The sequence below is a fragment of the Chiloscyllium punctatum genome, chromosome 18 (assembly GCF_047496795.1).
Source record: "Chiloscyllium punctatum isolate Juve2018m chromosome 18, sChiPun1.3, whole genome shotgun sequence".
Taxonomy (NCBI): domain Eukaryota; kingdom Metazoa; phylum Chordata; class Chondrichthyes; order Orectolobiformes; family Hemiscylliidae; genus Chiloscyllium; species Chiloscyllium punctatum.
In genome coordinates, this window is record NC_092756.1 from 76718769 (window position 1) to 76736396 (window position 17628).

At 43.3% G+C, this 17628-nt stretch overlaps 1 non-coding gene across 1 annotated transcript; it reads left to right on the top strand.

Moving 5' to 3' along the window:
* The first annotated feature begins 1432 nt into the window (after positions 1 to 1432).
* trnar-ucu (transfer RNA arginine (anticodon UCU)) lies at positions 1433 to 1505 on the top strand. Its single transcript has one exon. It is a non-coding gene; the product is annotated as a tRNA-Arg (tRNA).
* Positions 1506 to 17628: the final 16123 nt, after the last annotated feature.

Consider the following 17628-nt stretch of genomic DNA (forward strand, 5'->3'; position numbering starts at 1 on the left):
AAAGGAAAGCATACCAAACGCCTTCTTCACTATCCTATCAATCTCCGACTCTACTTTCAAGGAGCTATGAACCTGCACTCTAAGGTCTCTTTGTTCACCAACACTCCCTGGGACATTCCCATTAAGTCTATAAGCCCAGCTAAGATTTGCTTTCCCAAAATGCAGCACCACACATTGATCTAAATTAAACTCCACCCATCACTCCTCAGCTCATCGGCCCTTCTAATCAAGATCCTGTTGTAATCTGAGGGAACCTTCTTTGCTGTCCACGACACCTCCAATTTTGTTGTCATCTGCAAACTTACTAATGAGACCTCATAATGATACTAACATATATATAAATGACGGAAAGCAGTGGACCCAGCACTGATTCTTGTGGCACTCCATTGGTCACAGGGCTCCAGTCTGAAAAACAACCCTCCACCACCATCCTCTGTCTCCTACCTTTGAGCCAGTTCTGTATCCAAATAGCTAGTTCTCCTTGTATTCCATGAGTTTGAACCTTGCTGATCAGCCTCCCATGGGGAACCTTGTCGAACTCCTTACTGAAGTCCATATAGATCACATCCACCGCTCTGCCCTCATCAATCCTCTTTGAGTTTTCTGAAAAAGTCACAATCATGTTTTTGAGTCATGATTTCTCCAGCATTTTCTCTGCTTCAGATTTCCAGCATTCACAGCATTTAGCTTTTATTGGACAGCTTGCCATTTCACTTGGCAATGAAAAACGTTTTGTGATTTACACATGAAAGAACTGAAACCAACCTGGTCATTCTAAAAGATGAGACACTTCACACACAATCCACATTTTTTTCAATATATAATTTCAGTGACATCACACTGTAAACTTTTGCCATAAATTCTGTGTCTTACAATCTTATGCTCCACAACCACCTGACGAAGCAGCAGCGCTCCGAAAGCTAGTACTTTGAGATAAACCTGTTGGACTACAACCTGGTGTTGTCTGATTTTTAACGCTGATTATTAGAAACTGGCACAAGGTAACTCCAGGATTTGGGAGAACTTGGGGAGAATTGTCTGAAAGAGACAGCACAGCCACAATAGGCTGAATGCCTGCTATGATTCTGTTGATTTGTCCTCAATGCAGCTGTTTGCAATATCTCCAGTAACTCCTTCCCCACTAACTGCAAATATCTTCAAGGTGCTGCACAAAATAACATTGAGCCCTTTGCTATTTTCTCATCTGCTCCATATTCCTCAGACTTGAGTTGTGCAACATTGGAGTTTGGTTAATTTCTCATCTCTCCGTTTGGGGACAAATGGGAAGCGAGATTGATTTATCAAGCAGCCAACAATTCAGCATGAGATGGTAGGAGTAAAAAACAATTCGTGAGAGTTTCACACTCAGAAACACACAGTATGAGAGGTCGGGTGCAGTACATATAGTCTGTCATTTTGAGCTTGTTGTGTGGCCCCAGTGGCCTAATGGATATGGCACTGGCCTTCTAAGCCAGGGATTGTGGGTTCGAGTCCCATCTGGGGTGTCAGTCCCTTGCCCTTTGTCAACTTGATTTCTAATCTATTTTGGGAAAATCTCTTTGTCTGCATTCAGTTTATGGGAAGTGGTGCCCAACATCTTCTTGCACAAGTTTTGCAGGATTGAGGTGAATTGTCTGAAAGAGAAAGCACAGTCACAATGGCTGAAAACCTGCTGAGATTCTCCTGGGGAATGGCATGGTGGCTCAGTGGGTAGCACTGCTGCCTCACAGTGTCAGGGACCTGGCCTTGATCCCTCCCTTGGGTTTCTGTTTGTGTCGAGTTTGCACATTCTCTCCATGGGGTACTCCGGGTGCTTTGGTTTCCTCCCACAGCCCAAAGATGTGCAGGTTGGGTGGATTGGCTTTGGGGAATGCAGGGTGAGAGGATAGGGGTTGGGCCTGGATGGCATGGTCTTCAGAGGGTCTGTGTGGATGTGATGGGCTGAATGGCCTGCCCTTCTCACGCGAGGGCTTTTCTGAACAGGTTTGGAGCAGATAGTCAGAGCTCCACTGCAGGACCCAGTCAAGGCTTTGCTAAGGGCTTGGCGTTCAGGTGTGTTTTCCTCCTCTCCTGTCCCTCATCTTCCAGAATCTTCTGTGGCTTTGGCCAATAGGGTCATGATCTAAGATCACATCATCCAGTGGGGTCACACCAATACACTTCACTGTTGTCGTGCCAGGAGCTATAAAGTGGATTGACTCAGGCTGACACTTCTACAATATACAACCCTCAGTCTGGTTGGAACTGGTTCTTCTTGAATCTTTGTAGGTCTTTGATCTTAGTTGCACTGTTCTCTGGAGCTGATCGCTGCTGTTTCATTTAGTTTGGCCAATTTTCTATCCGGTCAAATTTCTCCAGCTGAGGATCAATTGAGAATGCCTGATTTTGTTGTCATGGTCATGTGACCACACAGGATTAAGATCAGCCGCACAGTGAAGGTTTCAACAAAATCAAAACCCCAAATACAATTTGAGCCCACAATCTCTGGTTTAGGAAGTTAGTGCCTTACCCATGAGGTCACTAGGTCTCCAACAGATAGAGCTACCAATCTATGGACAAAGCAACTTCTATGAGGTCACTGGTTACCAACAGATACACGTACCTGTCTGTGGATAAAGCTCCTTCTCTTTTGGTTATGTTGGTGTCAGTCTAAGCTATATTCTGTCAACATTACCAGCTGAACCCCAGATTACCTGCATGTTTGGTATTTATGATAAGGTCCAATATGTCAATGGAAATGATTGAAATCTGGGTGTTCAAGGTGGGAACTGATGGGGCTGTGGCTATGCATTTGGGTCCTTACCTTTCTTAGTCAAGGTATTGAATACAATTGCAAGGAGGCTATGATGGAGATGTGAGGTAGTTAGGCCATCGTTGGAGTACTTGGAGTGCCACATCCACAGATTGGACAAACATTTGTGGGAAGGCAACTGCTGAGGCTGACTCACAGAGCTTACAGAGGGTTTAGGGATTGGCCAAAAACTTAGCAAATTGAAATACAATGTGAGAATGTGTGAGGTCATACACTTTGGCAGAAAGAATAAAGCAGTGGATATTATTTTTTCGATTAGATTAGATTGAGATAGACTCCGTACAATGTGTAAACAGGCCCTTCGGCCAAGTTTCAATGGAGAAAGACAGCAGAATGTTACAGCACAGAGAGATATGAAATGTGTTTTTGCGGTCTCACTATTCACCCTTCGCTGTGACCAACCGTCATGGTAATATCGGTGAGATGTTCTTGGTTTCTCTTTAGTTCTTGAGTCTGGTTAAGCCGATTATGATTTGCAGACCGTGGTGATGTCAGAGCCCCTTCATAACTGCTTCATCATTACTTGCAAAGCAAATATTTTCATGCATCTTCCACCTTTAGGGTCACTATTACCTTGGTCTGACTCATACCATTTAAAATATAAATTATTGAGTGTGGAATGAATTTATTTCACCTGCACTTTTTTCTGTTCAATGCCAACAGGACAGTATGGAAGTCTAGTAAGCTCAATGTTTGTACAGCCATCATTGAAGGAATGGTCCCAGAAAGACAAGAACAAATGAGGGATATGGGCCAAATGCTGCCTTCTGGGACTAGATTAATTGAGTCTATCTGGTTGGCATGGTCGAGTTGGACTGAAGGGTCTGGACAAGTCTATGACTCTGTAAGTGTAAGCTTTCTTGAAGATTTTCACTCGTGATACAGAGCCTTTTTAAATGACTATCACAATTTTTTAAATATATTTTTATTGAAAAAATGTATTTTTTAATATTACAACAAATACAAAACAATACAAATAAAAATAATTTTAAAAAAACACAAGAAAAATGGAAAAACAATTCCAACCCGCCCTCAGTTTTGTTGTGTACCATACTTGTGAGAAAATCCAAGGGGATATGCTCCATAACAATCTTCCGCCAACACAACAGGCCCAGGGGGGTTTTCATATAACCAACCTAACAAAATATTCTTTCTTGCACAAAATATGAGGATATTGAGATGTTTTTCGTCTGCTCATCTGCAGGGAGCACACTGGGCAGGCCCAGAAGAAGAGAGATCGTGTCCTTCTCCACCCTTACACCCAAAGACCACTCCAAGGCACCCACCACAGCACTCCAGTATGTTTGAAGCTTCCCACAGGAACAGAGACAATGGGTAAGAGTGCCTGTACCGACCTTGCACTTGAAACATGTTGAAAATCCAGTGGTTTATATTTTGACAAACAGTCTGGGGCCAAGTGGGACCTGTGGAGAATCTTCAACTGTAAAGCATGGGGAGACTTCAACACCGAGCACTCTCTCCCAAACCCAACAGAGTCGATCGAATTCATCTGAGGGAGTACCCCCCCTCCAATTGATGATATAAAGTGCTGACAGAAAGTGTACTCTTAGCACTGAGCAACGTCCTCTCTATGTCGGATGTGTCGGGATCAGTCAAATGTGTTGTCTTTTTTTTAATAAAATCCCTAACTTGAGAAAAATGAAAGAGGTCCTTGTTAGATAGCTCGTGTTTCCGTGCTAACTGATCGAAGGACATCATTGTGTCTCCCTCAAACAAATCACTTGCGCAAGACACACCCCTAACTCCCAATGTTTGGATCCTGAATCTATCATTCCCAGTTGAAAACCCGGCATACACGGTGTACGAAAAGATGTCTTGCCAAGATTGCCTTCCCTCTGCCGAATTGCCCTCCGTGCTTTAACAGTATTGATAACTATTGGGTTATGCCAATATTCCCTAACTGTCCTCATTTTGTCCAAACACAGCAAGTGAGTAAGGGGTCACCTTAGTCTGGGAGGTTTCAATATCTAACCATATTGAAAGAGGGTCCCCACAAGCCCAATCACTCATGTAGGATAAAAGGGAGCTTCGTTGGTCACTTTTAATGTCTGGGAGATCCACTCCCCCCAGTCTGTGAGACAATCGCAGTTTAGTTCATTTAATGAGGGGCCACTGACGATGCCAAATAAAGGGGCTGAATCAGCCGTTCAGTCTCCTGAATGTTTGCTTATCGAAAATCAGGGGGAGCATCCATATAGGGTATAGTAAACGAGGGAGAATATTCATCTTAATAAACACTATCCAACCCAACCACGAGACCAGAAGCGCCTCCATCTTTGAAGATCTTGTTTGATTTTCTCAAATAATTGAACAAAATTGGCTTTGAACAACCGATTCAGAACTGGAGTAATGAACATGCTCAAAAACACAAAAGCCCCCTGTGACCATTTAAATGGGAATCGATATTCACCCTCAAGACTTAACACTTTCATAAGACCACCCATAGGCATAGCCTCTGATTTTGAAAGATTAATCTTGTCCCCCAAAAAGGAGCCAAACACACAGATGCATGCTAACAGGCGAGGTACGGAAACTGCTGGATTTGACGAAAGAATGAGGACATCGTCCACATACAATAAACTCTGATGTAAATTTGACCCCACGTCTGGAGCTGATATATTGGGATCCCTATGAATGCCCTCCACCAATGATTCAATCCACACTGTAAAAAGCAGTGGCGAAAGGGAACAGATCTGCCGGGTGACCCAAAAAATGTTAAAATTGCTTGATCACACCCTGTTGGTGATGATTGCAGTGAGAGGGTCATTGTGGAGAACCTTTACCCATCTTATAAAAACTTTGCCCAAAACAAACCGCTCTAGAGTATAGAAAAGGTACGCCCTCTCAACTCGGTCAAGCGCCTTCTCTGTATCTAGAGAAATCACCAATCCCTATATTGACTGTTGTTGACACACTTGAATTACATTAAGCAGCCTCCTAACATTATTGGAGGATCTGCGGCCCTTTATGAAGCCCGTCTGGTCCTCTTTAACAATAGAAGGTAACACAGTCTCCAGCCTTAACACAAGGGTCTTGGAGATGATTTTAAAGTCCACATTTAAGATTAAAATGGGCCTGTACAAAGCACAGTCCCCCGGGACATTCCCTTTTTTAAGAATAAGCGAAATATTGGCCTCTCTCAGAGATGGCGGGAGACAATCATGGCTGTATGAGTCATTAAACATGTTGAACATCGGGCCTGACAATATGTTTATAAATTCCTTCTAGAATTCGCTGGGACGTCCATCAGGACTGGGTGCCTTTCCACCCTGAAGCGGTTTCACAGCCTCCTGCACCTCTTGCTCTGATAAGGGGACATTGAGAAAAGGGGTCACACCCAGGAGCTCCAGATCCTTGAATAAAGCCTCCATTTTGGCCCACCCCTCCACACAAATCTCAGATTGATATAACTGAGACTAAAATCTCTGGAATGACACATTAATCTTTTTGAAGTCACATGTTCGGTTCCCAGACACCTTCCCTAATCACCGTAATGGCTTGAGGGGCTCTCCTTTTCCTAGCGAGATATGCTAAGTATTTGCCAGGCCTGTCACCATGATCATATCACCTTTGATTTGCAAAACTAAGCTTGTTCTTTGCTGTCTGCATGAGCACGGAATTCAATGCAGACCACAGCGCCGTAATCCTCTGTAACTTGACCAACGAGAGCCTGTCAAAGTAGGCCTTCTCAGCTGCCTTCAACCGTGCTTCGAGGAGACGTTGCTGCTCACCCTTCTTCCGCCTCCTACTGGCAGTGTAGGAAATAACTGACCCACTGGCATAGGCTTTGGCAATTTCCGAAAGGAAGGATGGGCTACTAATCGAGCGTGAGTTAATGTCTAGGAAAGACCAAAATTCCCGAGACAAATGCTCCACAAATGTATTATCCTTGAGGATAAAGGGATCCATTTCCCAGTGCCTTGGACCCACTGTAACGTCCTTTATCTTAACCAACAGGTACACTGGAGTGTGATCAGAGATGGTAATATTACCGATCGTACAAGGGGCCACCAAGTCCAGGGTTGCCACGGGGATTGGAAAAAAATCAATCCTGGTGTGACATCTGTGTGGATTGGGAAAAGACGTAAAATCCCTGCCTGTAGGGTGGAGACACGTCCAGATGTCCACCAACCCTCACTCCACACACAGATCCACTAATTGTTTAGTTTGTACAGAGGGTATCGGGGGGCCTTTGGCCAACCTCTGTACTGTGGGATCAATGAGACCGTTAAAATCTCCCCCTTTAAAGATATGCCAGGACTCTAGACTGATCAATTTAGAAAACTCATCTAGCAAAATATTTTTGGGATAAGCTGGAGGGCAATAAACATTTAAAACACCATATTTTTCCCCATTTCTCTAGGCTATAAGAATTACAAACCTCCTGTGTGTGTGTCTTTAACACACTCTAGTAACTTAAATGAGAGATTCCTCCTCACCAATACAGCCACTCCCCTACTTCTGGTATTAAATGATGTGAAGTAAACCCGATTAAGGCCATTCTGCTGTAGTTTCAAATGCTCCCTGTCATCCAAGTGTGTCTCCTGTAACAAAGGAATATCCACTTTCTCCTTTCTAAGACTCAAAAGTCCCTTCTTCCTCTTAATTGGTGAGTGACTTCCCTTGATATTCCAGGTTCACCATTTAATCAAGTCATTAGCCATAACCTTCTGCAGTAACATTTAAATTCCAGAGAGGAGGAACTCGAACCACAAATCATTGAGTCATAGTGTCATATGATCCATCAAAAATAAAAACTATATAAACTGAAACCACGACATTTAACAAACCTACAAAACTATCAAAGATTAAAAGCAATACAAACCAACAGATAAAACGCCAATGGCGCTGAATAGGGAAATTCACCTACTGCCCAAAGGGGGCAACTACCCATCCCAAACTACCCATAAGTGGGCATCTAGCCATCCCAACCATTTTCCCTCCTTCTAAATAGAGCTGTACCACAAACACAAGCAGAATAGAAAGTAAATATACCATAGAATAGCAATATGAAGAAAAAAAACATTTAAGATCGATGGGGTAAATACCCCACCCATCCTCTGGTATAACTTCACTTAGAAATTGAAAGTACACATCTCAACTGCCACCAAACACAGTTTAAACCGGATTATTACCAATCGGGAAAACAAGGAAAAGAACGCTCCAACTGGACTTCCTCGGTTTTTTTAAAAAACAACAAAGATGGAACCAAACCGCGGGGGCGACACAGTGCTTAGCACTACTGCCACACAGCACTAGAGACCCGGGTTCAATTCCCACCTCAGGCGACTCTGTGTGGAGTTTGCATATTCTCCCCGTGTCTGCGTGGGTTTCCTTCGGGTGCTCTGGTTTCCTCCCACAATTCAAAAATGTGCAGGTTAGGTGAATTGGCCATGCTAAATTATCCGTAGTGTTAGATGAAGGGGTAAATGTAGGAGTATGGGTCTGGTTGGTATATGCTTCGGCAGGCCGGTGTGGACATGTTGGGCTGAAGGGCCTGTTTCCACACTGTAAGTAATCTAATCAAACAACACTATTTGTAGATACTAAATTGTTCAGATTCGGTTAATTTGTCCACAAAGTCTCTTGCCTTCTCCGATGTATCAAAGAGATGTACGGATCCATGTAAGGTTATCGGAGCACCGCCGGATACCTCAGAGAGTACTGGATCCCAAACTCCCTCAGTCTTCTCTTGGCAGAAACATTATCCGTCAGGGGGCGGGAATTAAACAGCCAGGGCTGACAAAGGAAGTCAGGAAATGTATCATAGGGAAAGAGAGAGTCTACAAAGTGGCCAAGAGCCCTGGGAAATCAGAAGATTGGGAAGACGACAAAAACAAACAGAGGGTCCAGTGTTGGGGCCGCAGCTGTTGACTTTATATATTAATGATCTGGATGAAGGGACTGTGGGACATTCTGGCGAAGTTCACCGATGATGCAAAGTTAGGCAGACAAGCAGGTCGTTCTGAGGAGATGGGAGGCTGCAGAAAGATTCAGACAGTTTAGGAGAGTGGTCCAGGAAATGGCTGATGAAACTCAACCTGAGCAAATGCTTGGACTTGCACTTTGGAAAAAGGAATACAGGCATGGACTATTTTTTAAACAGTGAGAAAATTCATAAAGCCAAAGTACAAGGAGATCTGGGAATGATAGTCCAGGAATCTCTAAAGGTTGACTTGCAGGTTGAGTCCGTGGTTAAGAAAACAAATGTAATGTTGCCATTTATCTCAAGAGGGTTGGAATGTAAAAGCAGCGATGTCCTTCTGAGACTTTATAAAGCTCTGGTTAGGCCCCATTTGAAATACTGTATCCAATTTTGGGCTCCACACCTCAGGAAGGACATACTGGCACTGGAGCATGTCCAGCGGAGATTCACACAGATGATCCCTGGAATGGGAGGCTTAACATACAATGAACAGCTGAGGATCCTGGGATTGTATTGATTAGAGTTTCGAAGGTTGAGGGGAAATCTAATACAAATTTACTAGATAATGCATGGCTTAGAAAGGGTGGATGCTGGGAATGTGTTTCCATCAGGACCCATGGGCACAGCCTGAGAATTAGAGGGGGGTCAATTTAGAACGGAAATGAGGAGACATTTCTTCAGGCAGAGAGTGGTGGGCCTGTGGAATTCATTGCCGTGGAGCGCAGCAGAGGCCAGGACGTTCATTGTCTTCAGGGCAGAGATTGATAAATTCTTGATCACGCAAGGAATTAAGGGTGACGATGAGAGTGCCACAAAGTGGCGTTGAAATGCCCATCATTCACAATTGAATGGCGGGGTGGACCCGATGGGCTGAATGGCCTTACTTCCATTCCTATGTCTTAGGCTCATCGTCGTAAGGTTTTCTTTTCTGGTTTCCCACCGCTGAGAAGTCCTGGCAAAGGCATGAGCTTCGAGCCCTCGTAAATTAGGGCCTTCAGATCCTTCCCCTGGATTAGACTACCGACAGTGTGGAAACAGGTAACACTATGGGCAATTTAACATGGCCAATTCACCTTTGTACTGTGGGAGGAAACCAGAGCAATGTGCAAACTCCACACAGGCTGTTATCTAAGGCGGGAATTGAACCTGGGACCCTGGTATTGTGAGGCAGTAGTGCTAATCACTGAGTCACCTGATTCTGGGACCTGCCACAATTCTCTCCTAAGCTCTGCAGTTAATGCAGGTTTTGAGCAAAGTAAAATGTAGATCCGCAAATACAAATTCACCCACAAACTTATACGTGCCTGTGTGTGTGTGTGTATGTGCGTGTGTATGTGTGTGTTCGCGCGCGTGTGCGTGCGCGTATGTGTGTGCGTGCGTGCGTGTGTGTGCGTGTGTTTGTGCATATACGTGTGTGTGTGCGTATGTGTGTGTGCGTGTGTTTGTGCGTGCGTGTGTGCGTGCATGTGTGTGCGTATGTGTGTGCGTGTGTGTGTGCATGCGTGCGTGCGTGTGTGCGTGTGTGTGCACGTGTGGTCATGTGTGTTTGTATGTGCGTGTGTGTTTGTGCATGTATGTGTGTGTGTGTGTGTATGGGGTGGGGGGGTCAGGCTGTTCTGAGTGTCAACAGACAGGAGTGTTCCCTCCCAGTCAGAGAACACTTCAGCAATTCGGGACATTCGACCTCGGACCTTCCTCCAAGGGGGACTTCGGGACAGGCAACAATGAAAAGTGGCCGAGCAGAGGCCGATCACCAAGTTTGGTAACAATGGAGATGGCCTCAACTGGGACATTACAGGTGACCCCATTCAACTACACACACCCACACACACATACACACACACACACACAAACACACACGCATACACACATGCTCACACACACTTACATACACAAACATACGCATACACATACACACATATACATACACACACATACACACACACACATACACACACACATACACACACACATACACACACATATACACATACACATAAACACACACGCATGCACACACACATACACACACATGCACATAAACACACATATACACATACACATAAACACACACACACATACACATGCACACCCACATTCACACACATACACACACCCCTACACATACACACACCCACACGCACACATATACACACACACACACATACACACATACACACACATAAACACAAACAAACACACACATACACATACACACATACACATCCACATACACACACACACCCACATACACACACACACGCGAGCACACACATACACACACAGACAAACACACACATACGCATACACATATACATACACACATACAAACATACACATACACACAGACATATACACACACATACACACATACTCAAACACGCATACACATAAACACACATACGCACATACATCGACACACATATACATGCACACATAACCACACACCCATACACACACATACACACACACTTACACATACACACACATACACACACATACACGCACACAGACATACGCATACACACATATATATAAACATACCTACACACACATACACACACACGTGCACACACATACATGCACATACACACACACAAATAAATGCACACATACACACATATACACACACATATACACGCACAAACACACACACAAAAAACAGATATATACCCCATTACACTCAAACACATACACATACACACACTCTCACAGACACTCACACCATCGCCCCCTCCCACGCACACCCAAAGACACACACTCACTCGGTCTCCCCTGCACGCACACACATATACATTTGAGGGGTGAATTTGTACGTTCAGAATTATGTTTTGTTTTGCTCAAAACCTGCATAAAACCATGTAAGATTCTGTAAATGCCACTTTAGAAATAGAATCAGTCTGACCGAACATTGGGACACAGACAGATTTTAACCTCACATCTTCAATGCATTATCTGAGCTGAGATGGCACCGATTGTTAAAACTCTCTTGAGAATGTAACTTTAACAAAGGTCTGGGATGTACATAACAAGGAACTGAAACAAACATGATCATTCTAAAAGATGAAAGACTTCAGCTCAATTTGTTTAATATTACATGCCATTACACTGCAATCCTGTTGCTAAAACCTCAGTGTTTTACGATCCTGCTCCACAACCACCTGATGAAGAAGCAGCTCTTCGAAAGCTAGTGTTTCCCAATAAACCTGTTAGACTATAACCTGGTGCTGTGTGATTTGTAACGTTGTCCGCTCCAGTCTAACACCGGCTCCTCCAAATCATAACCTTTATGTCAATGACTGGTGCGTTTTGGATGATAATGTAAAACATAACAATAGAAACCATCCAAAGTTGGGGCTTGATGTTTTCAAGTCATTACACTATGACTTTTCCCCTGGCGGTTTATTCCATTGTGGGATTGTTTTTATTCATTTCTAGGGCGTGAACATTGCTGGCCAGATCAACATTTATTGCCTCTCCCTAGTTTCCCCTGAATGGTGATGGGGAGCTATCTTTGTGAACCACTGCAATCCATGTGCTGCCTGTATCTCCTTTCGAACTGATTGAAGATTTAACAGGAGGGAGTCGGCCATTTTGGATTTGTTCAATACATTCACATCACTTGTATGACCCTTTGATATTTTACTTATACATTCTGTGTCTGATGCCTCCTCTCTCATTACACCTGATGAAGGAGCAATGCTCCGAAAGCTCGTGTTTTCAAATAAACCTGTTGGACTAAAACCTGGTGTGGTGTGATTTTTGACCATTTGTTGGAGGTAAACCTACAATGAATCAATGGAGGGTGTTCCAGGATTGTGACCGAGCTACAGGGAAGGAATGCGATATGTTTCTGACTAGGCCAGTGTTTATTGCCCAGAGGGTGAGTCAACCACATTGCTGTGGGTCTGTAGTCTCACCAGGTTTTCTTCCTGAAAGGAGAATATGGAACCAGTTAGCTTCCTAACAAACCTCAATAGCAATATATGGTTCCCATCAGACAAAGCTCCTCCTGAGCTGAGATTTCACCACCTTGTATGGTGGGATTACAGTCCATCTCCCCCACACCATGAACTTGGTGTTCTGGATTCCTACTCCAGGTCTAGCACTGCACCACCATCTCCCCTTATTAACTGGAATTGAGATCAAACAGACACAGGGTGCTGATCAGAGTTCATGTTTAAAAACATAACAGCCCAAATGGGATATGAACTTACAACCCTTGACTTTGAACATGGACACCCTCTTCATGATGCATCTGAGGTGAGATACCATGTTAGACACCCACGGCAATTGATAGCTCTGTCTTTGGTTGTGCTCCGAAGATCTTAAAAATTCGGCAATTCAGCTCCTCGAGCCTGCCTTGTCATTCCACACGATCATGGCTGATCTCATCTCGGCCTCAACTCCACTTTCCTGCCTGCTCTCCATAACACTTCAACCCAACTACAGCCTGCATGTAGTGATCCCTTTTCATGGCACAAGGCACTTCACAGGAACCACATTCAGGAAACCATTACACATGGATCGAAACCTTGGCCAAAGAGAGGAACACCTTGAGATCCTGAGACCCCAAGGTAGAGGGGTGGAGATCTTTACAGAGTGACTTCCAGAGGGTACCATCCAGGCACAGACAGTGATGTCCAAGCAATGAATAACAGGAAGTTGCAGGAAGCCAATCTGGCCTTCAATTTCCTGAATTATTCTTTTTGCCCTTCTTAAAGAAAGAAACAACATTGAGTATTCTCCAGTCCTCAGGGAATTCTCCTGTGACCATAAAGGATACAAATATTTTGTACAAATCCGTAGCAATTTCCACACCTGCCTCTCTCAGGATTCTATGAAAGATTCCATCAGGTCTTGGGGACTTGTCGACCTTAATGCTTTTCAAAACACCCAACACCTCATTTTTAATATTAACATCCTCTAGAATATCAATATACAAGACTCACCATCCACCATGTCATAGAGCCATAGAGATGTACAGCATGGAAACAGACCCTTCGCTCCAACTCGTCCATGCCGACCACATATCCTAATCTAATCTCGTCCCATTCGCCCGCCCTGGGCCCATATCCCTCTTGACCCTTCCTATCCATATCAGTGAGCAGTGTAGGTTTCTTCCCTCCTGCCCTCCTGACCAAGTACTCGCTTTCTTTGTCTGCCTTTCTTCTTTTTAAAAGTGCCGATGTTTTGAGTTTATTTTTCTCCAAAGTTGCAAAATAAAACAGTAATTGCTGCTCCTGGAATTTGAGGAAATCACCCTCAAAACTTAAAATGCCTCAATAAAGGAGCAGCTCTTACAGTCACAACTTTTTCCCGTCCTCCATCTTGGACTACCCAGAATCCTTTGGAAATACCAATGCAGTTTATTCATTAAGAACCTCACCCACTTCCTCCGGCTCCATGTGTAAATTCCCTCCTTTGCTCTGAGAAGACATACTCTTTCCCTGGCGACCTGTTGCTTGTTATCCCTCTGTAAAATGCCTTGGAGGTTCCTTCATCCTGTTTTCCATAAAAATTGCATGGTCCCTTCCAATTCTCTATTTCCTAGTTTGAGTTCATTCCTGTTATCTCCAGGGATCTGTCTGTCTTCAGTTTCTTGAACCTTACTTATACCTTCTTCCTCTTTCTGCCTAAGACTTAACATCATAACACGTCTGAACAGGTCAACGAAATATATCGACAGGAACCGTCGACAGCATCAACCTGCATTTATTGAGTTATCTTTCAAAACCAATTCAGTGCAATTGAAATACTGTGTGGTATCACTCACTGTAATAAACACTCTCCTTGAATAAGGTGAAGAGAAAGTAATGGCAAATTATAAAATTACCAAAATAATGCATGACAATGGTTCTTAAATATATGTTTATAAATTACTCTACAGATACTTATAGAAATTAAATAAGGAGGAACAAATATCATCGACAATTAACCATACACTTTGCAATATTTCACTTTCACTGTAGAATTGTAGTTTTAAGATCAAAGTTTTTCTGAAGTTGATCAGATCTCACCCCATCTAATACTGATCCTTTATACCTTTCCCCCCAAACTTGAGGTGAGAATTCATATGTTTTAGAGGATTGCCTTATTTGATGAGCTGTTCCTTGATATATAATAAGTATAATCCCACAGACTTTGTCATGATTGCACCTTGTCTAAAGTCTGAATCAAATCATTCAATAGCAGACAATTCCCAAGAGGTTAATGAGCAAAAGTCCCATTCAATGTTTTCAAGTCTCCATTCTCCTTACGTAAAAAAATATATACAAAAGTTAAATACCACAAGTGCTGGAAATCTGCAATAAAATCAGGAAATATTGAAATGCAGCTCAGGTAGCATCTGTGGAGAGAAATACAATTATCAATTTGCAATATTCATTTTGTTTTTTTCAGCAGATGCTCCAAACCTGAGTGTTTCAGTAATTACTGTTTATATTCTTAATGTAGATCATGCCCTTGGAGTGATTAATGTGAATGAAATGTTAAATATATCACTGAGATGTGCTGGTGAAGGGCATTGTTTCGTAAATACATGGAGCACTTACAAAGAGAGGCTGGTGTGAGAATTGTTCCCCACGTTATTACAGTTCCAGACAGATACCCCAAATTGTTAAGCTCCGAGGTGAGCAGGGACGAAATGGTTTCCTTTCTTCATTTACCTGGATCCTTGGTTGGTCACTAACAGGTTAATTTAAAAAGGGACCCTTTCTTGTGGATGTCTTCCTCCCAAACCAATTGAATTGGCGTTTAAAAGTAGCCAATTAAACCTGGATATGTTGAATGAAAAAAAGAGTGAATCTATTCATATCAGAATGCAAAAAGATTATTGTAACTCACATACACACAGATTAGGAAGAGAAGGAGTTGCAAGTAGATAGCATAGTGAAGAAGGCATTTGATCCACTTACCTTTATTAGTCAGTGCATTGAGTATAGGAATTGGGATGTTGAGTTGTGGCTGTACAGGATATTGGTTAGGCCACCTTTTGGAATACTGCGTTCAATTCTGATTGCCCTGCCATAGAAAGATGTTGTAAAACTTGCAAGCGTTCAGAAAAGATTTACAAGGGTGTTGCAATGGTCACAGGGTTTGTGCTATCGGGGGAGGAGGAATAGACTGAGGCTATTTTCACTGGAGTGTTGGAGGTGGAAGGGTAGCCTTTTAGAGGTTTATAAAATCATGAGGGACATGGATAGGGTGAATAGCTTCAGTCTTTTCCCCAGGGTGGGGGAGTACAAAAACAGAGGGGAAAAGGTTTACGGTGAGAGGAATAATAATTTAAAAGGAACCTAAGGGGCAACCTTTTCATGCAGAGGGTGGTGCTTATATGGAACATGCTGCAAGAGGAAGTGGTGGAGGCTGGTACAATAACAACATTTAGAAGTTAAAAGTCACACAACACCAGGTTATAATCCCACAGGTTTATTTGGAAGCACTAGCTTTCAGAGCGCTGCTCCTTCATCAGGTGAAGACAACCACCCAGTGAAGGAGCATCGCTTCGAAAGCTAGTGCTTCCAAATAAACCCGCTGGGCTATAACCTGGTGTTGTGTGATTTTTAACTTTGTCCACCCCAGTCTAACACCGGCTCCTCCAAAACATTTAAAAGGCATCTGGATGGGGGTATATGAACAGGGTGGGTTTAGAGGGATATGGGCCAAATGCTGGCAAGTCGGACTAGATTAATTCAGGATATCTGGTCAGCATAGACGAGTTGGACCAAAGGGTCTGTTTCCGTGCTGTATAACTCAAAGACTCTGTAACATTTAAAAGGCAGCTGGATGGGGACATGAATAAGAAGGCTTCAGAGGGATATGGACCAAATGCTGGTTTGTGGGACTAGATAACTTTCGGATATCTGGTTGGCATGGACGAGTTGGAGCAGAGGATCTGTACAACTCTGTGACTCTGTAAGTGTAAGCTTTCTTGGGAGATTTTGACTTTTGTTACAGAGCCTTTTTAAATGACTGGGACATTTTAATTTGTGCTTATTTGGTTTAATTGGTTTCTTTTAATTCGTTTTCAGAGTCGTGTAAGGAGACTTTTGAAAAGTTGGCTGTCAGTAGGTTAGAAGACGGAATAGGTTATGCTGCATTCTGCAATTACAGCGATGATGATGTGCCAAGTGTAATACTTCAACTGGCTTGGCATTGATTTATTGGTTAGTACTCTTAGCCATTGAAGTTATAACATCTTCAGTTGAGAGTGAAAGCATATATCTTGGGAGGATATTTAATTGCTCTAAAGATACCACGTATCTGAAAGTTCCCTGCAGTTAATAGATCAATGGGACAGGAATTACCTATTATATCACAAAGTAAGTCTGTTTCTCTCTGCTGAACTTCTACTCAGCTAAAGATTGACTCCGCCTGTTGTGTGACATGGCTTTTAATTTCCACTGATCAACCAGATGAACGTTAGTAACATAATGTCCCGATATAGGGCTGGTTCTCTTCCACAAAGGGGGGTCTCGCACAAAGATCGGGCAGATCTTTCTACTGAGGCAGGAAACAATTTCTCTTCAATCTGAGGCACCAAGAGGGTCTGAGAAATGAAGGGATGATGTCATAACTGGTCAGAAAGGCCTTAGACAGTGTTCTTTAACTGTTACACCTTGACAGCAGCTGCTCCATACTTTAGTGTGCCCCTCAACATGTCATTGTCGATCTTGGAACATGCTCAGCTGTCGCACTCATTTGAGGTCAACACTTTCCACAGAGAGTGCAAGGTGGGAGCCTGCAGGGCCGAATGGATAAGGCCCTGGCTTCCCTAAGCTGGCAATTGTTGGTTCAAGTCCCATCTGGGTTGCTTGGGTTTTAATCCTGGGCTTTGTTGCTGATTTTCATTCCATGTCAACTTCAT